Source organism: Pseudorca crassidens, chromosome 6, assembly GCF_039906515.1.
Source record: "Pseudorca crassidens isolate mPseCra1 chromosome 6, mPseCra1.hap1, whole genome shotgun sequence".
NCBI lineage: Eukaryota > Metazoa > Chordata > Mammalia > Artiodactyla > Delphinidae > Pseudorca > Pseudorca crassidens.
Genome location: NC_090301.1, coordinates 71,576,471 through 71,600,716, shown reverse-complemented (window position 1 = coordinate 71,600,716; position 24,246 = coordinate 71,576,471). Strand labels below are relative to the sequence as shown.

At 37.4% G+C, this 24,246-nt stretch overlaps 1 protein-coding gene and 1 pseudogene across 25 annotated transcripts in view; one reads left to right on the top strand and one right to left on the bottom strand.

Annotated features, from left to right (window-relative positions):
* BAZ2B (bromodomain adjacent to zinc finger domain 2B) overlaps positions 1-24,246 on the bottom strand; it is a 385,223-nt gene that overhangs the window by 308,656 nt on the left and 52,321 nt on the right. For 21 of the 25 annotated variants that reach the window (XM_067741804.1, XM_067741805.1, XM_067741775.1 and 18 more), the window contains exon 3: positions 17,664-17,763. The exons of 2 other annotated variants lie outside the window; for them this stretch is intronic. The gene's annotated coding sequence lies outside the window, so the exon portion shown is untranslated. Of the gene's footprint in view, positions 1-17,663; positions 17,767-24,246 lie in introns of all 25 variants that reach the window. 2 more of the 25 variants (XM_067741777.1, XM_067741780.1) reach the window with 1 other exon arrangement.
* Positions 1,693-2,650, top strand: LOC137225864 (small ribosomal subunit protein eS6-like; annotated as a pseudogene).

Genomic DNA, 24,246 nt, shown 5'->3' with positions numbered 1-24,246 from the left:
GCCACCTGAAATCACAGAAATGGTCTTTTTTAGGGTCATGAAGAAATTTTTTTTTTTTTTTTTTTTTTTTTTTGCCGAGTAGCTTGCAGGATCTTAGTTCCCTGACCGGGGATTGAACCCAGACCCCAGCAGTGAAAGTGCTGAGTCCTAACCACTGGACTGCCAGAGAATTCCCATGAAAAAATATTTTTATATCATATCTGATTTCAAAAATTCATATGACTAACTTCCCTCTTGACAGCCAACCTGTTTCAAGGTGGAAAACAAGAGTTTTCTATTCACTGCTCATTTTTTTTCACAGCATTTTGAAGAATATATACTCAAGGACCAAAATTCAATCATAGGCACAATTCTCATGATTTCCTTTAAAAACTGAATCAAGATCAAAGTCCATATTGTTTACAGACAATTGTGTTCTGGCAATAATGCACTATGAGAAATAATATTCACGTGTCAACTCTTTAACTAGTGTAGAGATGTTGTTCCTGTTCTCTGCTTGTACTCTGTCAATACTGAATCCAACAAACCTTTTCCAGAAAATTTTTTGGCTCAGAAAATAACCACAAGCCAAAATTTAAAAATTTCTTCCCCTTTAAGCATGGATTTTCAGTGATTAAAAAGAAAAACAAACAAGAAGCTGTCAAGCACTTTTCCCTCATAAACAGTAAAACATCCATGTATGCTCTTTACATAGAAGGTTTCACCCAACTGTAAAGTATCTGTTAGCATGCACATGTTAAGAGTAGGTAGAGGGCTTCCCTGGTGGTGCAGTTGTTGAGAATCTGCCTGCCAATGCAGGGGACACGGGTTCGAGCCCTGGTCTGGGAAGATCCCACATGCCGCGGAGCAACTGGGCCCGTGAGCCACAATTACTGAGCCTGCGCATCTGGAGCCTGTGCTCCGCAACAAGAGAAGGCCGCGACAGTGAGAGGCCCGCACACCACCATGAAGAGTGGCCCCCGCTCGTCGCAACTAGAGAAAGCCCACGCACAGAAACAAAGACCCAACACAGCCAAAAATAAATAAATAAATTTATATTAAGAAAAGAGTAGGTAGAGTAACTATGCTTTCTTATTACATCATTGATATTATAATGTCCAAAACTATCACATTAAAGGAATTCTGCCAATACTTGATCCTGAGTTCTTGCCAGACATAATATTTATTATTTTGCTGCAGGTTTAATAAACTTGGCAACTGTATGGTTTTATATCTACTTTTGCTCTGAGAAGTGCAACACTGAATTAATACTTCCTTAGCTTTAGTGTCTTTTCCACCTTTAGAGACAAAAATACTGGAAAGTGTTATTTTGTGCTTATTCTGGGAAGCTTTTACTGTTTTACCAGAATAGTTTACCCAAAAAAAGTCATCATATTTTGTTTAAAACAGAGTCAATGGCTTTAAAATACCCCAGCCCAGGGAATTCCCTGGTGGTCCAGGGGTTAGGATCCATGCTTCCACTGCAGGGGGCATGGGTTCATCCCTGGTTGGGGAAATAAGATCCCGCTTGCTACACAGATCCTAGCCCAAGTGCATTAAAATTACTTTTTATTACTTCTCTCTCTCCCCCATATATCTATAACCTTTCTCTCTCTTTCCCACTCTTGACTGAAGAGAGGCAATTGGAGAGAGAGAGAAAAAAATTATCCTCTGAGAGGCAAATCAAATGATAGAAATCACCTGGAAATAATGTAAGTTGAGCTCTTTTTCTTGGCGCCTCGGAGGTGGTCGGCTGCTTCAGAATGAGGCTGAACATCTCTTTTCCAGCCACTGGCTGCCAGAAACTCATTGAAGTGGAAGATAAATGAAAACTTCGTAGCTTTTATGAGAAGCGTATGGCTACAGAAGTTGCTGCTGACGCTCTGGGTGAAGAATGGAAGGGTTATGTGGTCCGAATCAGTGGTGTGAACGACAAACAGGGTTTCCCCATGAAGCAGGGTGTCTTGACCCATGTAGTTTTGATTTGCATTTCTCCAGTGATTAGTGATGTTGAGCATCCTTTCATGTGTTTGCTGGCAATCTGTATATCTTCTTTGGAGAAATGTCTATTTAGGTCTTCTGCCCATTTCTGGACATGGCCAAGTCTGCCTACTACTGAGTAAGGGGCATTCCTGTTACAGACCAAGGAGGACTGGAGAAAGAAAGCACAGATCTGTGCGGGGTTGCATTGTGGATGCCAAATTGAGCGTTCTCAATTTGGTCATCGTAAAAAAAGGGGAGAAGGATATTCCTGGACTCGCTGATACTACTGTGCCTCATCGCCTGGGGCCCAAAAGAGCTAGCAGAATCCGCAAACTTTTCAGACTCCCTAAAGAAGATGATGTCCGCCGGTATGTTGTGAAAAAGCCCCTAAACAAAGAAGGTAAGAAACCTAGGACCAAAACACCCAAGGTGCAGCGTCTTGTTACTCCACGTGTTCTGCAACACAAACGTCGGTGTATTGCTCTGAAGAAACAGCGAACTAAGAAAAATAAGAGGCTGCAGAATATGCTAAACTTTTGGCCAAGAGAATGAAGGAGGCCAAAGAAAAACACCAGGAAGAGACTGCGAAGAAACGGAGGCTGTCCTCTCTGAGAGCGTCTACTTCTGAGTCCAGTCAAAAGTGAGATGTTCTAAGAGTAACAAATAAATAAGATCAGACATCAAAAAAAAGAAAAAAAGATAATATAAGTTGAATCTTTAAAAATGTCAAAAAAGAAACTTATGTACTGTGAATTTTTTTGTATGGCCAAAGAATAAGAAGAGAGGAGCTTTTGTGGCAGCTTTTTTTTTTAACATCTTTATTGGAGTATAATTGCTTTACAATGGTGTGTTAGTTTCTGCTTTATAACAAAGTGAATCAGCTATACATACACATATATCCCCATATCTCCTCCCTCTTGCGTCTCCCTCCCACCCTCCCTATCCCAGCCCTCTAGGTGGTCACAAAGCACCAGCTGATCTCCCTGCTATGTGGTCGCTTCCCACTAGCTATCTATTTTACATTTGGTAGTGTATATATGTCCATGCCACTCTCTCACTTCATCCCAGCTTACCCTTCTCCCTCCCCGTATCCTCAAGTCAATCCTCTATGTCTGTGTCTTTATTCCTGTCCTGCCCCTAGGTTCTTCAGAACCTTTTTTTTTTTTTTAGATTCCATATATATGTGTTAACATACAGTATTTGTTTTATTCTTTCTGACTTACTTCACTCTGTATGGCAGACTCTAGGTCCATCCACCTCACCACAAATAGCTCAATTTCGTTACTTTTTATGGCTGAGTAATATTGCACTGTATATATGTGCCACATCTTCTTTATCCATTCATCTGTCGATGGACACTTAGGTTGCTTCCATGTCCTGGCTATTGTAAATAGAGCTGCAATGAACATTGTGGTACATGACTCTTTTTGAATTACGGTTTTCTCAGGGTATATGCCCAGTAGTGGGATTGCTGGGTCATATGGTAGTTCTATTTTTAGTTTTTTAAGGAACCTCCATATTGTTCTCCATAGTGGCTGTATCAATTTACATTCTCAACAACAGTGCAAGAAGGTTCCCTCTTCTCCACACCCTCTCCAGCATTTGTTGTTTGTAGATTTTTTGATGATGACCATTCTGACTGGTGTAAGGTGATACCTCATTGTAGTTTTGATTTGCATTTCTCCAGTGATTAGTGATGTTGAGCATCCTTTCATGTGTTTGTTGGCAATCTGTATATCTTCTTTGGAGAAATGTCTATTTAGGTCTTCTGCCCATTTTTGGACTGGGTTGTTTGATTTTTTGATATTGAGCTGCATGAGCTGCTTGTAAATTTTGGAGGTTAATACTTTGTCAGTTGCTTCATTTGAAAATATTTTCTTCCATTCTGAGGGCTGTCTTTTCATCTTGTTTATGGTTTGCTTTGCTGTGCAAAAGCCTCTGTTTCATTAGGTCCCATTTGTTTATTTTTGTTTTAATTTCCATTTCTCTAGGAGGTGGATCAAAAAGGATCTTGCTGTGATTTATGTCATAGAGTGTTCTGCCTATGTTTTCCTCTAAGAGTTTTATAGTGTCTGGCCTTACATTTAGGTCTCTAATCCATTTTGACTTTATTTTTGTGTATGATGTTAGAGAGTGTTCTAATTTCATTCTTGTACATGTAGCTGTCCAGTTTTCCCAGCACCACTTATTGAACAGGCTGTCTTTTCTCCATTGTATATTCTTGCCTCCTTTATCAAAAATGAGGTGACCATATGTGCGTGGGTTTATCCCCGGGCTTTCTATCCTGTTCCGTTGATCCATATTTCTGTTTTTGTGTGCGGCAGCTTTTATGTGTGGCTTTTGTTGGAGGAATTGGGATCAGTTCTTTGAGATTTTCCTGGCGTTTCACCCTAACTACGTGGGGAGGAACAAACTTATTCCTATAGGGAGATAGCCATTGGGATATAGACCATTCCCTCAATTCAGGAGTCCTGAAGCCTCTGCTTCTGCCAGGAAATCAACCCTAATCCTCACTTTTCACCTTTCAGACATCTCTTCCCAGCAGCTTTTTCTACTTTCACATAGTAAGAAAAAGAAAAATGTAAGGAGACTCTACACAGTTACTCCCCCTACTATTTCAGTTGTATCAATGATGAATCTCAAGATCATCATTAATCTTGACATTAAGATAAGATTTGGGGGAGAATGGGGCTGGGTGCCATTCCATGCTTTGGCAAATCTTTTTCTTTCCTCAGCTATCATCTTTTGAAATATATGACGTTGAGATTCTATCCTGTTTCTTATTTCTGGTTACTGCTGACAAATGTTTTGTTTTCTTTTTTTCTTCTGGTTCTGCTGTTCTTATCTTTTTTTTTTTTAATTGTTGAAGATCATATCATTAGGTATCAGAGGAGGGAAATTCTGTAGCTTCTTTCTACCATCTTTACACAGGAGTCTTTTTTTTTGGCCACATGCGTGGCTTGCGGGATCTCAGTTCCCCGACCAGGGACTGAACCCAGGCCACTGCAGTGAAAGCCCGGAATCCTAATCACTAGGCCACCAGCGAATTCCCCCTACACAGGAGTCTCTTTTCTTAATTGCAAACATGCTTAATTGAAAAAAACAGTGTATTTATTTTTAGATGATAATGATACATAATAACAAAGCTTATAATCTAGAAGAATTTTTGTCTTTAAAGCCTAAAATCCTTTAATATATCCTTTAATTACTAGACCATATCATGTATTCTCTTTAATTGTCATTTAATTGTTCCTGAAATACTTATTGAATACCTATTACGTGCCAGATACTATTCTAGGTGCTAAGGATGCAGCAGTGAAAAAAGTAACTGCCTTCATAGGACTTACTTTCTCGTGGGGAGAGACAGGCAATAAACACAAGCAGACACATAGTGCATATCAGGGTCCGCAACCTTCTTCTGTAAATGGCCAAACAGTAAATGTTTTAGGCTTTAGAGGTCTCATGTCTCTATTGCGATTACTCAACTTTGTCATTGTAGTGAAAAACCAGCCATAGGCAACAGATAAAAAAGTGAGCATAGTTGTGTTCCAAGAAAACTTTATATGCAAAAACAGGTGGTAGCTAAGATTTATCCAATGGCCATAGTTTGCACACGCCTGCTATATATAATTTTGACATGTCTTACAGAAAAAAGTAGGGAAAGCAAGATGTACAAGAAGTTCTAGGAAAGGTGAGAAAGGGCCTCCTGATAAGACATCTGAGCACAGACTTTTTAAAAGTGAGGGAATAAGGCATGTAGTCTTATGGGGGAAGAGCTTCCCAAGCAGAGGGAACAAGATTTACAAATGTCCTGTGACAGGAGCATGCTTAGTTTGTTCAACAAACAGTAAATAGTCTGATGTGGTCAAGAAGAGCACCAAGAGATAAGGTCAAGAGAGTGCCATAGATGGCGCCATATTCTGCAGGGTTTTTGAAGCCATTATACAAAGATGTTGAATTTTTATCCTGAGGAGGAAACCACTGTGTGGCTTTGAGCAATGAAAGGACATGGCGTGACTTACCTTTGAAAAAGTTCTCTCTGGCTTTAGTATTAGAACAGACTGTAGTGAAAAAAGAATGGAAGTTAGACCATGTAGGAGATCGCTGCAAATTCTAAGCAAAGGATGATCATACTAAGGTTAGAACTGATGGTAGTGATTGAAGTAGTAGAAAGTGGTCAGATTCTTTATATATGTTGAAGGTAGAGGTAAAGGATCTGCTGATGGATTTGATATGTGCTATAAGAGAAAGAGTTCTAGTGAATGATGACTCCACGGTTTTTGTCCTCAGGAACTAGAAGGCAAAAGTTAGTGTTTATGTACATAGGGAGACTGCAAAAGAGCTGCTTTGGGTGAGGGTGTTGTGGTTTGGTGTAAATCAGTTGGTTTGGGACTTCCCTGGTGGTCCAGTGGTAAAGAATCCACCTTCCAATGCAGGGGACGCAAGTTTGATCCCTGGTCAGGGAACTAAGATCCCACATGCTGTGGGGCAACTAAGCCCACATGCCACAACTACTGAGCTCGTAAGCCTCAACGAGAGAGCCTGCATGCCCCAAACTACAAGGCCCACGCACTCTGGAGCCCCCACGCCACAATTAAAGAGCCCATGCACCCTGGAGCCCACACGCCACAACTAGAGAGAGAAAACCCGCACACCACAACTAGAGAGGAGTCCGAACGCTGCAACTAGAGAGAAACCTGAGCGCTGCAACGAAGATATCTTGCATGCCTCAACAAAGATCCAGCACACCGCAACTAAGATCTGACACAGCCAAAAATAAATAATAAATAAGATAAATACATTTTTTAAAAAATCAGTAGGTTTGTTTGTTACTTGTTACGTTGAAGACACTAATTAAATATCCAGGTGGAGATGTTAAGCACAAAGAAGGCTATATAAGTTTGGAGTCTGGGGTAAGGTCCTGGCTGGAAATACAAATCTGGGAGTTACTTGCTTATAGTATTTAAAATATGAAATGGTGAGATCAAAGAGTGACTTCACACAGACTAAGTTCTGTGATACTGCAATACTTAGAAGCTGGAGATATGAGGAAAAACCAGGAAAAGAAATTAAGAAGGAGTGGCTAGTGAAATGAGTACATCTTTTCATTCCCTTAAGGGTATTTTTATTTATTTATTTTTTTTTTTGTGGTACGCGGGCCTTTCACTGTTGTGGCCTCTCCCATTGCGGAGCACAGGCTCCGGACGCGCAGGCCCAGCGGCCATGGCTCACGGGCCCAACCGCTCCGCAGCATGTGGGATCTTCCCGGACCGGGGTACGAGCCCGCGTCCCCTGCATCGGCAGGCGGACTCTCAACCACTGCGCCACCAAGGAAGCCCTAAGGGTATATTTTTAAGAGCAGAGTTTATTTTTATCTTGATAAAAACTGATTTATCAGTTTTTACTTTTATTGATCCAGCTTTTGGAAATCTTAGTAGAAAATCATGAAGATTTTCTCCTTTCCTTATGTTTTGTTCTAGAAGCTTTATAGTTGAGGTCTTATTTACATTTAGGCCTGTGATCCATTTTGAGTTACTTTGTACATATCATGCAAAGTATGGATGAAAATCCATTTCTGCCATATGGATATCCAATTTTGCCAGCTCTATCTACTGAAAAGACTATCCTTTTTCCATTAAGTTGATTCTGTACCTTTATCAAAAATCACTTGTCTTTCAGCTTTTGTATATCTATAAAAGACTTCACTTTCATGTTTCAAAGATTTTTGCTGGGTATAGGATTCTCGGTTAAAAGTATTTTCTTTATTTTAAAGATGCTGGTCTATGGTCTTCCTCTTTACATTGTTTCTGATGCTGTATCTGCTTAAATTCTGATATTTGTTGCTCTGTAGTCATGTGTCTCTTTTCTTCAAACTGCTCTCGAGATTTTCTCTTTATCACTGGTTTTGAACAATTTCGTGATGACCTACCTTATCATGTTTTAGATGTTTATTATTATTATTATTGTTATTATTATTATTACTTGGCCACTCTGCGCAGCATGTGGGATCTTAGTTCCCCAACCAGGGATTGAACCCATGCCCCCTGCATTGGAAGCTCAGAGTCTTAACCACTGGACCGCCAGGGAAGTTCCTAGATGTTTATTATTGAAATATAAATCACTTAATATAAATTTCACCCTTTTAAAGTATGCAAATCCATGTTTTTTAGTATATTCACAAGTTTGTGCAATCATCACTACTGTCTAATTCCAGATTTTCATCACCCTAAAAAGACATCCTATACCCATTAGCAGCCACTACCAATTCTCCTCTTCACCCAGTTCCTAGCAACCACCAATCGACTTGCTCTCTCTATGGATTTGCTTATTCTGGACATTACATATGTATGGAAACATACAACATGTGGTCTTTTGTGATTGGCTTCTTTCACATAGCATAATGTTTTTAAGGTTCACCTATATTGTAGCATGTATCAGTACTTCATTCCATTTTATTGTTGAATAATATTTCACTGTACGGATATACCACATTTTCTTTTTCCATTTGTCCACTAATGCACATTTGGATTGTTTCTACCTTTTGGCTATTATGAATAATACTGCTATAAACATTCATATACAGGTTTTGGTGAACCTATGTTTTCAGTTCCCTTGGGTATACACCTGGAGTGAAATTGCTAAGTCATATACTTTTAACTTTTTGAGGAACTGCCAAACTATTGTCCAGAGTAGCTGTAACGTGTGTATTCCCACCAGCAACATATGAGGGTTACAATTTCTCCACATCCTCACCATCATTTGCTGCTCTCTGTCTTTGATATTGTAACCATCCTTAATGGGTGTAAAGAGTGTAAAGTGCTTTCTGTTTACATTTCACCATAATTAATGATGTTGAGTATTCAAGATGGCATTTTCAACTAACCTCCTACACTACCTCTTTATAAAAAACTGTTTAAAAATTTTAACTAACAAATACCTGATAAGCATTTGACATTAGTGGTTTTTCAAAAATGTCATTTCTGTAAGATTTCTCCTATTAGACTATTTTTGAATTTGTTCAAATGTGTACATAATCTCAACTGTGCACAGTTGAGATAGATATTGTATACTTACTTTAAAAAAATATATAAAAGAGTTGGAAAGAATCGTAGCTTACAAGTTTTGTGTCACCTGGTCCCTCTCACCAAAACTTAAGGTAGTCTTTGCTTGGCATCTTATAAATGAAAACCATTTAGAATTGAATTTAAAACTGAAATAGATCTTAAAGGAAACCTGGATCAGCTGGCTTATATGATCTATTTTGTAATTACAAATAAAGTTCAGTGACTTCCAAAATCTTTCAGCTAATTAATGACATATCTATAACTAAAAGCTAGATATGTTGATCACTATAGTAGGGTTCTTTCTAATGGAATTCACTACAAATAAGCTCAAATAATAAAAGATGTAACATGAAATAATGCAAAGGGCAGTGGACTGGCAAACAGAAGACCTGCCTGTATTTTATTACATTTGGTTGTTCCTAGAATCCTAATTTAACCTCTTTACTATATCTTCAACAAATAGAAAATTCTACTAGATAATCTCTAATGAATTCTTCCTCATCTAGAATTCTTTGGGAGTTAATGGAGTACAAAATAGCAAGAGTAACTGGACACGGGAGTTGACTTAAAAGAGTACAGAAACTTTAAACAATAAAACTTTAGTGGAATTTTCACTGTTACAAAATGGGAATGGAATCAGTAGTACATTCCATGAATAAGAATAGCACAGACTAACACAGACAGAAAAAGAACTCAACTACCACTACATGTTGCAATGTACTGATGAGTAAAAAGATAGGCATTTCCCAATTATACAGAATGATATACTGAGGCAGCCAGAATCAGAAGCTTGATTCCAAAGGTTCCACCTTAGCTTCTTTTGTCTGTAATATCTTCAGAGACTAAAACTGCCAGCATGAAATATAAAGAAGCAGCGGCACATGGTGGAAACCTACAAAATTTTGCATACTTGGAGTGGAAAAGGATGGAAAGATAGACTTGAATATAGCACATACATTCTAAGCATTGTAAACTGAGATCTCACACTAACTTAGACAGAAAACCCAAGACAAAAAACACATGACAGGTCAACTAATCCATACAAGACAAATGTCAATGGGTATTTCAAAATGAGGTAGAAATTTGCCTTCAAAGTTAATGCTTAGAGGGCTATTTCCCAGCAGTTGTTTTAAAGTAAAAATATACAGGGGTGGGCTTCCCTGGTGGCGCAGTGGTTGAGAGGCCGCCTGCCGATGCAGGGGACACGGGTTCGTGCCCCGGTCCGGGAAGATCACACATGCTGCGGAGCGGCTGGGCCCGTGAGCCATGGCTGCTGAGCCTGCGCCTCCGGAGCCTGTGCTCCGCAACAGGAGAGGCCACAACAGTGAGAGGCCCGCGTACCGCAAAAAATAAATAAATAAATATATATATATATTTACACATACAGGGGTGCCTCTTCAATGCTGTGTATTAAAAAAATGTCAGATGGGGTTACATGAGAAGAAAGCGGGGGGCGGGGGGCGGGGGGGAGGGAGGGAGGGAGAAAGAGGAGACTGCTTTGAAAAGACACTGTGGCAAATGTAAAATAGCATACATTCTATAAATGGTTTCCTCTGAACAGAATGTAAGCATACAGTTTTCATCTGCTTGGTTACTTCAAAGAATATGCAACAGGAGAGGCAAAGATAGAAATTAAAAAGACAAGATGGACTGAAAAACAATTCATCAATAGAAGGAATTACATAATGCAAAATAACAAATAAAATAATTAATATATGCATTATAGGCACACTAAAACAGAATAAAGATGTGAGAGTTTTGAAGATTTTTCAGAATGAAGAAAAATATATATAACATTGAAAAAGATTTAAAAAAAGATGGCTGATATGGAGTAAAAAAAAATATCCTACCTAAAAATTCATAGATATATCAGCCAGGGTTCATTTGGGACACAGATGGCATATTCAACTTGGGACAATCCAAGGGAGGTTAAGGTACAAAGGTACTATTTATAAAAGTAAGAGTGAAGAGGAACCACAGGGGACAGTGCCATAACCCAAGGCTAACAGCAGAAGAACTTTCCCTTTCCTTATACCTGTAGGTTTAAGTAGAGGGGTTAGTGACTGTAATCAGAAGGAGGGAGTAGTGTAGAAAAGGCCACTTTCAGTGTACAGACCTAGATAGCCTGCTGTGCCCCCACAGGGAGCCAGGGAAAATAAATGCTTGTTACATACTCTTCCCTGCAGTATTCCTGAGGGTCTCCTCATTGGTAAAAACTGACCAGGTGCCAGAGGGTACACCCATATGATCCAAACAAATAAGCTTCCTATGGTAAAAAGCAAAGTATACTAAGGAGAAGAGTGGATCTGGAAAGGCAAATGGAAGACAGTCATAATACTGTTTACAGGAATAAAGAAAAGAAATGTAAATTTTTGTCTTTCAATCGAAGTCCATTCACAAGTATTGTAATTACTGATATGGTTGGATTTTATTTTCCATTTTGATATTTGCTTTCTAAATGTCTTTTTTGGTCCTCTGTTACTCCTTTAGGGTCTTTTACATAAAATAAGTATGTTTTCAATGTAACATTGTAATTCCTCTTTCGATTAAATTATTTGATTTTGTAAAGTTTCCTTTTAGTCATTGTTTTAGGGGTTAAAAAATGAATCTTTAACTTATGACAATCTATTTCAGATAAATAATTGACTTAATTCTATTATAACAAATGTGCTCCTATATGGTCCATATCAACCACCCTCGTTAGTAATCTTAATATTAATTATATTACTTTCATATACATGTCCAACAATAAAGTACTATAATCATTGCTTTAAATACTTTTGGTTTTTGAAGAAATAAGAAGACAAGGAAAAACATTATATGGTCTTTTGTATTTACCCACACATGTACCATTGCTAGTGCTCTTCATTCCTTCATGTGGCTATGAGTTATTGCTAAGTATCATTAAGTAATGATGAAGAATTTCATTAAGTAATGCTTGTAGTACAGATCTGCTAAGCAATAAAATCTTAGTTTTTGTTTTCTTAGAAGGAATGTTTTTCACTTTCATTACTGAAGGATAATTTTACTGCATATAGAATTCTTAGTTGTCAGTTCCCCTACCAGACTCAACTCCAGGAGCCTGAATATGTCATTACATTGTCTTCTTGATGCTCTTCTTGTTTCTGATTAGAGAACTTAGCTATTAATCACATTGTTGCTCCCTTATTCATGATGAGTTTTTTTCCTATTGCTTCTTTCAAGAGTTTCTATTTGTCTTTGCCTTTCAACAGTTTCACTGTAAAGTATCCAGGTGTATCCCTTGTCTTTTTCATATTTGGAGTTTGTTGAGCTTCTTCAATCTCTAGTTTAATGTTCTTATCAAAATTGGGGGGTTTTCATTAATTATTTTTTCTGCCACTCCCAACACTTCCTCTCATTTTAGCATGTCCATTAAATGTATGTTGGGATACTTCATACTATCCTAAAGTTCTCTGAGATTCTTTTTTATCACTTTTCTTCAATTTGTCTCCCTATTCCTTGCATTGGGGTATTTCTAATAATTTTCAAGTTCATGGAGTCTTTCTTTTCACTACTGAGCCCATCTAGTGAATTTTTCATTCCAGTACTTTCCAGTATTTTTAAGCTCTAGAATTTCTATTTGGTTCTTTTTCTATAGATTGTATTTCTCTATTTAGATTCCTTTTTTGTTGAGTTGTTACTACTATGTTTTCCATTAGTTCTTTAAACTTAAGTTTTTTAAATATTAAAAACATATTTTTAATAGTTGCTTTGAGATCTTTGTCTGCTAAGTCTAACATTTGGACCCAGAGTTAGTTACTACTGACTATCTTATTTTCTGGTATGTGTCACTGTTTCTTTTTTTTTTTTTTTTGCATGTCTAGTATTTTTGGAAACTACATTTTAGAGAGCATATAGCAACTCTGGATTCTGCTTTATTTTCCAGAAAGTTTTTGTCTCAGTAACTTGCCTGAACTTAAGTTGCAGAATCTGTCTATGTTACAGTGTGTATCACTGATGACTCTGCTTAAATTTTTAAAAAATTAATGTACTTTTTTGGGAGCAGTTTCGTTTTTTTTTTGCACTACGCGGGCCTCTCACTGTTGTGGCCTCTCCCACTGCGGAGCACAGGCTCCGGACGCACAGGCTCAGCAGCCATGGCTCATGTGCCCAGCTGCTCCGCGGCATGTGGGATCTTCCCGGACTGGGGCATGAACCCGTGTCCTCTGCATCAGCAGGCGGACTCTCAACCACTGTGCCACCAGGGAAGCCCCTCCCCCAAATTCTTATATGTTGTGTTTTCACTGTCTTTCACTTCAAAATATTTTCTAATTTCCCTTCTAATTTCTTTTTTGCTCTATAATTTATTTAGAAGTACGTTGTTGGGCATTCCCTGGTAGTCCAGTGGTTAGGACTCTGCACTTCCACTGCAGGGGGCACAGGTTCAATCTCTGGTCAGGGAACTTTATATCCCACATAGCTGCGCTGCCAAAAGAAAAGGAAAAAAGTATGTTGTTAAATTTCAAAGTACGTTGTTAAATTTCAAAATACTTTGTATTTTCCTATCTTATTGTTATTGACTTCTATTTTAATTGTGTTGGGTTAAGAGAATATATTCTATATAATTTCATTCCTTTCAAATTTGTTGATCTGTTTTTTTTTAATCATATGATCTATATGTGGGAATGTACCACGTGCACATGAAAAGAATATGTGTTCAGCAGTTTTTTTCGGTGTAGCATTCTAAATGCTTATATGTAGCATATAAGTTGATAAGTGTTATATCCTCTTCTTGTATTAATCCTTTTATCATTATATAGTGTCTTTCTTTATAGTCTTTACTTTAAAGTCTATTTTGTCTTATATGAGTATTGCAACTCCTGCTTTCTTGTCATTTCTGTTTGCCTGAAATATCTTTTTCCATACCTTTAGTTTCAAACTATGTGTGTCCTTTGCTCTAAGGTGGGTCTCTTGTAGGCAGCATATTGTAGGCTTTTGTTTTTTTATCCAGTCTGCCACTCTATGTCTTCTGATTGGAGCATTCAGTCCATTGATATTTAAGGTAATTATTGATACATATGTATTTACTGCCATTTCAGATCTTGTTTTCCAGTTGATTCTTTGTTTAGTCTTTGTTCTCAATTGCTTCTCGGCCTTTTGGCTAAGATCAAGTGTAGTCTTTGTTCTCTTCTTTTTCTTGTTGTTTTTCTTTTTATGGTTTGATGATTTCCTTTTATTTTATGCTTGTGTTCTCTTCTTTTTGGTTTGTGTGAATTTACTGCATATTTTTGATTTGTGATTGCCCTGTTTTTCAAGTATGTTAACCCCTCCCTATATCTGCTTGCTTTAGACTGATAGTCATGTATGTTTAGACACATTCTAAAAAAGAAAAAAGAATATGCATTATCTTACTCTCCTTCCCCACATTTTATGAGTTTGATGTCCCTGTTTACATCTTCATGTTTATCCTTTTGCTGTTCCTTTTATTTATCATTGCTTTCACAGTTTTTTTCTTTTTGATCTGTAGCCTGGTTAATTTAAGTGATTTACTTTCCAATTGTGATTTCCTCCTTCCTATATCTTTTTGCTTCTTTTCTATTTAGAGATGACCTTTCAATATTACTTTTAGGATAGGTTTAGTATTGCTGTATTCTTTTAGTTTTGGCTTGTCTGAGAAATTCTTTATTTCTCTTCGTATTCCAAATGATAATCTTGCTGGGTAGAGTATTCTAGGTTGCAGATTTTTCTCTTTCAAGACTTTGAATATATTTTGCCCCTCCCTTCTGGCCTGTAGTGTTTCTGTAGAGAAAACAGCTGATAGCCTTATGGGGGTTCTCTTGTAATTAACTCTTTTTTTCTTGCTGCCTTTAGAATTCTCTCTTTATCTTTAACTTTGCCATTTTTATTATACTATGTCTTGGTGTAGGTCTGTTAGGGTTCATCTTGTTTGGGACTCTCTGTGCTTCCTGTATCTGGATATTTGTTTCCTTCTTTAGGTGTAGGAAGTTTTCAGCCATAATTTCTTCATATACATTTTCAATCCCCTTTTCTCTTTCTGAAATCCCTGTTATGCATAGATTGGCCTGCTTTATATTATTCCATATGTCTCTTATATTGCTTTCATTTTTTTTTTTAATTTGGCTTTCCGTCAAATGGAAATTTTCTGTCTGGAAATTGGGTAATTTCCATTATTCTATCTTCCATGTCACGTATTCTTTCTTCTGCATTATTCGTTCTGCTATTCATTGCCTTGAGCTCAGCTTTCGTCTTGGCAAATGAATTTTCTAATTGTTCTTGGCTCCTCCTTATAGTTTCTAGTCCCTTTTTACAGTAAACTGCATTTCTGTTGATAGCCTTTCTTAATTCCTTCAGTATTTTCATTACCTCCTTTTTGAACTCAGTGTCTGTTAGACTGAAGAGGTCTGTTTCATTGTTTATTCCTTCAGGGGAATTTTCTTGGTCTTTTAACTGAGAGTGGTTCCTCTGCTTCTTCATTTTGCTTATATTTCTCTTACTCTGTGAGTTTAGGACAAACAAATTATCTACTGTAGTGTTGGAGGGCTATTTACATGCGGGAGCATGTCTGCATAGCTTATGTGGGTTTAATATTTTTTTGGTGTGAGTGCTGTTTTTGGTTTGGATGCTTGCCATCTCTTTCCTCAGCCTGTGCTGGCCATTATCCCCTTGATAAGGGGTGTGCGGATGCACGGCCCACACACACGTTCCCAGGAAGGCGGGGGCAGCGGGTGGCTCCTGGTCGTGGGTCCCTTGGCGAAGGCAGCTGGCTGCACATACTCCCAGGAAGGTGGGGGCAGTGGTTGGTGCCAGGTCAGAGCACCCTTAGAAGCGGCATGGATCACATGCACCCCAGGGGAGGCAGGGGCAGTGGTTGGTGCAGGGTTGCGGGACACTTGGTGTTGGTGGGCTGCACAAGCTTCTGGGAAGGTGGAGGCGGTGACCTGCACCTGTTCACAGGAACCTCCACAGAGGCTGCAGTCCGCACTGCCTCTGGAGTCTGAGATGGCAGCGACGGCTCACGCCTGCCCCCACTCATGTAGACGGTGCCCTGCCACTTGAGAGCACAAGGAGAAAGAAACTCTTATGGCAAGCACACCCTTCTCCTTCTGGGAAGGAGATCTTCTTCCCAGATTCCCTCAGATGTGGTGCACCACACCCTAGCCCCCTCAGGCTGTCTTCACACAGCCAATCCCAGTCCTCTTCCCAGTGTCTGACCTCCGAAGCCCGAACCTCAATACCCAGCCTCCACCAGCCCCAAAGGACAAGCATCTCAGCCTGGGAAATGCCAGTTGGCACCGCTAATCTGTGCAGGTCTCTCTCAGCTTTGCCCTCCACAAACCTGTTGCTGTGCTCTCCTCCAAGGCTCCAAATCTCCCCCTCTGTCCTGGCTGATCTCCCGGCCAGTGAGGAGACTTCCCCGTGTGTGGAAACTTTTCCTCTTTCACAGCTCCCTTCCAGGGGAACAGATTCCATCCCAATTCCTTTTTTGCTCTTTTCTTTCTTTTTTCTTTTGTCCTACCTGGTTACATGGAGATTTTCTTGCCCTTTTGGAGGTCTGAGGTCTTCTGCCAGCATTCAGTAGCTGTGCTGTGAGAGTCATTCCACATGTAGATGTATTTTTGATGTATCTTGTGGGAAAAAGGTGAGCCCCACATCCTACTCCTCTGCTATCTTGATCCATTTCCCCTGAAATGTCCTTTTAACATTATGAAATATCCCTCTTTATCTCTGATAATACCCTCTATCTTGAAAGCTATTTTATCTGATATTAATATAGTTATTCCTTGCTTTTAATGCTTATTGTTTGCCTGGTATAGTTTTGTCCATTCATTTACTTTCATCATACCTGTGTGTTTTTATACCTAAAAGATAATTCCTGTACGCTGTATATAGTTTGGTCTTCCTTTTTTATCCACTCTGACAACATCTGCTTTTTAATTGCAGTGTTTAGACCTTTAATATTTAATATAATTACTGTTATCATCAGATCTCATTCAATATTTTATTATTCTTTCTATCTCTCTGCTGTTATTGCTGCTATTTCTTCTTTCTTATCTTTTAAAAATATAACAAATAATTTTTAATCTTACCTTTTAATATTTCTATCAACTTTTAAGACATATCTCTGTATTTTTTTTTTTTTTTTTTTTTCGGTACGCGGGCCTCTCACTGTTTTGGCCTCTCCCGTTGCGGAGCACAGGCTCCGGACGCACAGGCTCAGCAGCCATGGCTCACAGGCCCAGCCGCTCCGCGGCATGTGGGATCTTCCCGGACCGGGGCATGAACCCGCGTCCCCTGCATCGGCAGGCAGACTCTCAACCACTGCGCCACCAGGGAAGCCCCCTCTGTATTTTTTTAGTATTTTATTTAAGAAAATATATCAGAATTCAACCAGAATACTGTACATTTTCATGCAAAATATAGACACCTCACAAGCATACAGTCCCTTTAACCACCTCCCCCCAACCACACTCTGAAATAGTTTTATATATTTCCTAGCAGCTTATTGATTTGTTTTATTATACACTTATGGATTACATCTGCATACATTGAAAACCCCAAAGAACAATGTTATAATTTTCTTTTAAACATCCACAGGTCTTTTTTAAAGAACTTAAGAGGATAAAAATAGTCTTCTATTTTTATCCAGATATTTACCATTTCTGATGCTCTTCATTTGCTCCTGAAGATCCAACTTTTCTGTTAATATTCTTTTTTCCTTTGAAGAACTTCCACTACCATTTCTTGTAGTACAGGTCTGCTGGAGACAAATTTCTCTTAGTTTTCCATTTATAAAATTGTGTTAAATTTGCCATCATTTCTGAAGGATATTTTCACTGGACACAGAATTTTGGGTTGACTGAAGTTTCAGTTTTAAAGTCTCCTGGCCACTATGATTTCTTCCGTTGTTTTTGTTTTCGTTTATGGCCACTGATTTCTGATGAAAAATCTGTTGGCATTTGAATCACTGTTCTTTTGTATGTAAAGCATCACTTTCCTCTGTCTGCTTTCAAGATTTTCTCTTTATCTTAGGGTTTCATTTTGTAATGTGTCTAGGCATAGTTTTCTTAGAATAGCCCTCATGGATTTAAACTGCACTGCAACACACCTCATCCCTTGATTTCCTGTTATATCCAATATATCAGTCCTCTAAGCCTAGTCCTTCCTATTATCTTTACTCATAACCTGTCCATGTTGGAATGACCAGAGCTGCTCACTTACAAGTTGATGTTTTATAATTCAACTGAGTCATCAGAGTTCCTGGAAAATACTTTAATTCTCCCAAAGGACCATTCCAAATTAAAAAAAATACATGAAGGAGAGATATGCACTAAGATAGAAAATACTTAGTAGCTACATAAGACATCAAAAACTAACCCCTTCTAGAAGATGCTACATTAAATCCTTTTTAAAATGAGTAGTATAATATCTTTTAAATAAGTTCAGAGGTAAAAGTTCCAATTTTAAAAAGAAGAGAACAAATCAGATAGGATAGTTAGAACTTATGGGGTGATTTCACCAATATGACAAAAGAAAAAATTGTCTAGTCTTCCTGAAGTCATCAGAGGCCTGCTCAACAGGTGAACATGAATGTTTTCTGCTCAGAGATACTCAGGATATTGGTCAAACTAATAGAAACAAAGGATTCACATATTCTTAGTAAAGAATATATTTATATCACTAAGATCAAAGACTGGATATGCTTATGCTAATTGCCTTTCACCATGTATTTTCTTCACTAACAGCCACTTCTCATGGATATAGTTTGTAATTATATCAATAAATTCTTTTATAAAACAACAAATCCCAATTGCATGCAATATTGTTCAACTCCTCTTAGAATGGTTCACTTGGGAAATATACAATTATATAATCATTCTGTCAGACCTCAGAGTGACCTGAAAATTCTTCACATCACACTCATCCCACAAACCCTTTGTCTTTTGCCTTTTTTAAAAAATATATCATTATCATGTTATAGTGAAATTACTATTTAATTTTCCATAAATAAACATTCTAAACTTTTGTATATGATATAAGAATAGTTTTCCGGTTGACAGGAAAATAGTAATAGTAATTTTGCTCAAAAATATGAGCGCTCGTAGTCAAACAATGGGATTTATGGTACACACTTCAAAAATGCTGAAGATCAAAGGGTATAACAACTGTGGATACACTTAAGGATTATCATTTAGTTAATTTATATTATTCTACCAGTTTAATACACAAATTGTAACCTTCTAATTGCTAGTTCCAAAGACTCACATTGTACATAAAGAATCTTCAACAGCTGTCAAAATTGTCTACTTTTTCTTTCCTATAAATGTGTCAATTGGGAAGGATAAACACAAAAAGAACTATATGACTTTCATTAAAATAGGAAAAATAGAAATTAGACAACACTTCCTCCTGTACAGCATCCTGGGTCCCTAGAATCCTCGTGGAAATACACAGTTGCCAGTGATACTAACCAAACAGAATGAAGGTTTTTTGCAGGGATATGCAGCACCTACTTTATACTCCTGATAGGAGGGGAGTGTTATAGCTTCCTGACTTCTCCCACTGCTTGAGATTCTAGAAAGTGTTTGCCAGCTAACCTGATATATGTATACAATGTACACCTAGCATGGGGGAATTTACTGAGAGGTAGGTGAGTATAGGTCAAATCCCAAGCTTCCCTGAGCATTTGTCCAGAACTAAGCCGCAGACTTCCTTGAAGGCTCCTTCAACATATGTACAACCACACTTGTATTGGGAAGGTTCTTATACTGAACATGGTCTAAGGACCACAGTTACAGATCCATTTCTCCACAGTCTACTCCTTGATCCTTGATGAGTTATTTAGCCAGTAGCCATGAGGCATATATTTTTGTGTATTTTGTAACTGAGGACCATAGATCCCCAGACATATATAGGTATGATTTTACGGAACACAATCTGTTCTTTTTGAGCATTATCATGGACTTACGGCTTTTTACAGATTCAACTAGTTCTAGTTATTATAATCATGGTCTTCTTTTTCAAATTTAAATTATCAAAATTCAGCCAATAAAAGGTCTTTGAAACTGGCATCTTTGTCAGTACTTCTAAACATCTTGGAAAGTATTCTTGCTATCTCACAACAATAATATATTCCAGACCAGTCTTATTTATTCTGGCTGCAAACATGAATGCAGTGTTCTCCAAACAATTCTGGCTCATTTTACTTGACAATAGTATCTGCAGAAGGCCAACAAACAAGATATTTAAGCTCAGAGAGCCTTAGTTTCCTCTCTACAATGAGTATTTTAGAACACACTGAGCATTCTGATAATGTTTTCTAAATACCATTACCCATTATACAGAAAAAGGGCTCCTTGGAGAAATGGCTCATTTTAAGTCTGGGTAAAGAAATGAACAAGACAGGCATAGAGTATCTTGTAACAGAAAGAAAATAAGTACTTAAAAAAATGAGCTACCTTGGGCTTCCCTGGTGGCGCAGTGGTTGAGAATCTGCCTGCCAATGCAGGGGACACGGGTTCAAGCCCTGGTCTGGGAAAATCCCACATGCCGCGGAGCAACTGGGCCCGTGAGCCACAACTACTGAGCCTGCGCGTCTGGAGCCTGTGCTCCACGACAAGAGAGGACTCGACAGTGAGAGGCCCGCACACCGCGATGAAAAGTAGTCCCCATGCACTGCAACTAGAGAAAGCCCACGCACAGAAACGAAGACCCAACACAGCCAAAAATAAATAAATAAATTTTTTTAAAAAATGAGCTACCTAGAAAAAAATTTAACAACAGAACTGCAAGACTTGTACACTTGAAACTATAAAACATTGCTGAAAGAAATTAAGATCTAAACAAATGGAAAGATAGCCTATGTTCACAAACTGAAATGCTTACCATTATTAAAATGGCAATATTCCCCAAAGTGATGAAGTGATTCAGCACAATCGCCATCCAAATCCTAGCTGCTTTTTTTTTCCTCCCAGAAATCAACAAGCTGATCCTAATATTCATATGGGACCCAGGAAAACCAAAACAATCTTGTAAAGAAAGAACAAGGTTGAAAGACTCACACTTCTCAATTTTGAAACTTACTACAAAGCAAGAGTAATCAAGAAAGTGTGGTATTGGCCTAAGGACAGACTTATACATCAATGAAAAGGAATTGAGAGTCCAAAATTAAACGCTTATATCTACGGTAAATTGATTTTTTACAAGAGTACCAAGAGAATTAAATGGGGAAAGAAGAACATTTTTAACAAATGGTGTTAAGGAAACTGGATACCCACATGCAAAAGACTTAGTTGGACCTCTACCTCACACTATAAACAAAAATTAAACATGGTCTCAAAATGGATCAAACTCAAACTGGATCACAGACCTAAATATAATAGTTAAAACTATAAAACTCCTAGAAGAAAACATAGGAGTATATCTTCATTATATTGGGTTAGGCAACAATTTCTTAGATACAACACCAAAAAGGCAAAAGCAACTAAAAAAATGGATTAATTGGACCTTATTAAAATAAAAATCTTTTGTGCTTCAAAGAACACAAGTAAGAAAGTGAAAAGACAACTCACAAAATGGGATAAAACAATTGCAAATTATATATCTAACAAGGGACTTTTATCCAGAATATATAAAAAACTTACCATTCCAAAAAATAAAAATAAAAAATGGGCAAAGAATCTAAATAGACATTTCTCCAAATAAGAAATGCAAATGGCCAATAAACACATGAAAAGATGCTCAATATCATAAGTTATTAGGGAAATGCAAATAAAAACCAATAAGATACCACGTCACACTCACTAGGATAGCAAATGAAAATGATAGACAATAACAAGTATCAGTGAAGATGCAGAGAAATTGGAACCCTGATATCAACACGTTGCCGGTGGGAAGGTAAAATGGTGTAGCTGCTTTCAAAACAGTTTGGCAGTTCATCAAAATGCTAAACATAGAACTACCACGTGATCCAGAAATTCCACTCTCCATACTCAAGAGAATTAAAAACACATACTCAGGGACTTCCCTGGTGGCACAGCGGTTAAGAATCCGCCTGCCAACGTAGTGGACATGGGTTCGATCCCTGGTCCGGGAAGATCCCACATGCCCTGGAGTAACTAAGCCTGTGTGCCACAACTACTGAGACTGCGCTCTACAGCCTGCGAGCCACAACTACTGAAGCCCACGTGCCTACAGCCCGTGCTCTGCAATGAGAAGCCACCGCAATGAGAAGCCCGCGCATCGCAACGAAGAGTAGCCCCGGCTTGCCACAACTAGAGAAAGCCCACGCGCAGCAACGAAGACCCAACACAGCCAATAAACAAACAAATAAATAAATAAATGTTCTTTAAAAAAAAAAAAAACTATTCGTAACGGGCAAGAAGTGAAAACAACCTATGTCCATCAACTGATGAACTGATTAACAAAATGGGGTATACCTGTACACTGGGATATTAATTGGTAATAAAAAAGAATGGCTGGCATACCAGTACATGCTTCAACAAGGATAAACCTTGAAATCATTATGTTGAGTGAGAGAAACCAGTAAAAAAAAAAAAAAAAAAAAAAATCCACATTTTTGTGATTACTTTTATATGCAGTGTCTAGAACAGGCAAATTCATAGAGACTAAATTAGTGGTTGCCTAGGACTGGGATGGTAGGGGTGGGGAGAAGAGCAGGAATTGAGAATGACTGCTAATGTCATTTTGGAGTTTGAAAATATTCTAAAATTAGACAGTAGTGATGGTTGTGCAACTCTGTGAATATATCAAAAACCACTAAGCTGTACAACTTAAGTGGGTCGATTTTATGGTATGTGAAATGTATTTCAATAAAGCTATGAAAAAATGCATAATCTGAATTTAATGAGAAAACAATAAGGCAAACCCAATTTTAAAGAAATTCTATAGACTATTGGACTACACTTCAAAAATGTCACTTTCATAAAAGACAAAAGCTAAGGAAGTATTCCAGATTAGACTAACAAGACATGACAATTAATGACAATACATGAGAAAAATAATTGTTATAAGGAACAGCTGAGATAAAAGTGACAAATTCTGAAAGAGGACTGCATATTATTAGATACTAGTAGTCTATCAATTGTGAATTTCCTGATTTTTATAATTATACTATAGTAATGTAACAGAATATCCTTGTTTTTATCAGATACATGTTAAAGTAAAGGTATGGGGTCATGATGCCTGCAACTATTATTAAACAGATGATAATAATAATAGTAATAATGTATCTGTTATAGAAAGAGAGAGAAAGCAAATGTGGAAAATGTTAATAGTTATGAATTGAGGTGAAAAGTATAAAAGAAAATTCTTCTATAAGTTTGAAAGTTGGGCTTTTTATTTTTCAAAAAACTTATTTTTGAAAAATAAATTTGTTTTTCTATAATCAATTTTATCAATAGTTTATTTTATTATCATGAATTATTGATTTAAAACATTTTAATAGTCAGTTTTATCAATAGTTTATTATCATGGTTAGAAAAGATTTATCCACTCCTAGGTAATAAAGAAATTAATCCATGTTTTCTTCTAGTAACTATATGGTTTCACTTTGTACATTTCCATTTTTCACAGTTCAATTTGGAATTTATTCTGGTGTATGGTTGAGAAACATTTCACTTACAGCTGTTCCTTTATGTGTATATCTAGTTTATCCCAACAATATTTGTTTAAAAGTCCTTCTTTTCCCCACTGATTTTAAATGCTATTTTAACAAATTGGGTCTAGTTATAGATTTTCTATTGCATTAGCGAGCTGAAACCATTGTTTAAATTATAGTAGCTGTACTGTATGTTCTATTGTCTTAAAAAAATTTTTTTGGTTGAAATATAGTTGATTTACAATGTTGTATTAGTTTCAGGTTACAGCGAAGTTATTCAGTTATACATATATATATATATATTTGTTTTTTAGATTCTTTTCCACTCTAGGTTATTACAAGACACTTAGTTCCCTGTGCTATACAGTAGGTCCTTGTTGGTTATCTATTTTACATATAGTAGTGTGTATATTTTAATCCCAATCTCCTAATTTATCCCTCCTCCCCTTCCCCTTTGGTAACCATAAGTTTGTTTTGTATGTCTCTGAGTCATTTCTGTTTTGCAAATAAGTTCATTTGTATCATTTTTTTAAAATATCATTTTTATAATATTTTCATGGTTATTCTTGCTTTTTTTGTTTTTCTTAATAAACTTTATGAACTAAAGAAACAAAAAGGAGG